We start from the raw sequence: 711 nt of genomic DNA on the forward strand, positions 1-711 counted from the left end.
AATGAAGAGCCCCAGAAGGGCAGCAGCAGCTAAGACAGATGTGAGGTGTACGTACACCCCAATTCTATCAAAACTAAACAAACTATATAAATTCAGAAATAAACACAACACACCAATTAAAACAACAAGCAGCAAACTCTGCTCTTTCTTCCTTCTTCTTGTTAGGGGCTGGCGTTGCTGCTGCTGCTGCTGCTGCAGCAGCAGCAGCAGGCAAGAAGAACAACAGCAGCAGAGATGAAGCCTTTCTCTCTCTTTCTCCTCTTTCTCTGTGTATTATATGCATTTGTTTTAATTGTAATTCCGTTCTATTGCTTTATTTTCAATTAATTTTTATAAATATTTTATTATTTTCGTAAAAATACAAAAAAAAAAAAACAAACAAACACAAAGGAGGTCGGCGCACCCCACATTGCCTCACCTCTCTTCGATGCTCTCTCCTTACTGGCGGCGGCAGAGTATACACAGAATAAGACTAAAAATAGAGAAAATAAAAGTAAAAAAACAAAAGAAATGCACTTTATTAACAGCTAAAAAGAGCAAAAAAAAAGCTACAAAAATATCTACTCAACTCTCTCTTATTTATATACAAATTTATATATATGATGAATACCCCATCCTGCATTCTTGTATATACCGCAGCAGTATTTCAGGTGTCTGTACACCTGAAACATGAACGGTTGCGGCATCTATTGGGTGGAATTTTTCGCTTTT

This window comes from Eimeria mitis, genomic scaffold (assembly GCF_000499745.2).
Source record: "Eimeria mitis Houghton genomic scaffold, Emh_scaff2110, whole genome shotgun sequence".
In the NCBI taxonomy this organism is placed as follows: Eukaryota; Apicomplexa; class Conoidasida; order Eucoccidiorida; family Eimeriidae; genus Eimeria; species Eimeria mitis.